Here is an 816-nt window from a genome sequence, read left to right on the forward strand (position 1 = left end):
GAAAGAAAAAGAAAGGAAAAAAGAAAGAAAGAAGGAAGGAAGGAAAGAAAGAAAGAAAGAAAGAAAGAAAGAAAGAAAGAAAGAAAGGAAAGTATGTATGATCAGAGAGGTTTTGATGTGTTCATTCCTTGGGATCATCTGGTAATTTGCCTGCATGTGCATCCCTGAGTGGTGGAATTTTGAACTTATGGCGCCATACCATTCTCAGAAAGATTTTAGTCTATAACTTCATCTCTCCACTTCATTATTTGGAATATAACAACAGACTGCATTCCTGTATATGTGAGCCCTGTGCCTTGTGTGAATCTGTGTAACAGTAAACCAGGTGAGGCGCACAGTCTATCGGAGCATCTATTTACTGAGTCACCTACAATGCTTCATCAGTGCTTCCAACACATCAAGTCTTGCACATTTTGCATGATGAAAACAAACTGCCCACGAAGCAGAATTAAAAACAACATTCATACTCTCACATATGAATCAGTCTGATTTTAATTTGTTGTATATCAAGTTAAAATATCAAGGTTTGCATATTTATGCATATGTACATACATATGTATGTACACACAATCTAACACATGTCTATGTGAGAAAGGAAGTTAAAACTTAATTGTTTTAGTTATAAATAGTATTTGTTGTTGTTAAAATTGCATAATTTGGGGTTTAAAGGTCTTGCCCTGCATGTGGGACTCCCTGGATTCAATTTTCAGAACTGAGCTAGGTGGTGGTGGAGCACGCCTTTAATCCAAGCACTTGGGAGGCAGAGGCAGGCAGATATCTGAGTTCAAGGCCAGCCTGGTCTACAGAGTGAGTTCC

Source organism: Mastomys coucha, chromosome X, assembly GCF_008632895.1.
Source record: "Mastomys coucha isolate ucsf_1 chromosome X, UCSF_Mcou_1, whole genome shotgun sequence".
Taxonomy (NCBI): domain Eukaryota; kingdom Metazoa; phylum Chordata; class Mammalia; order Rodentia; family Muridae; genus Mastomys; species Mastomys coucha.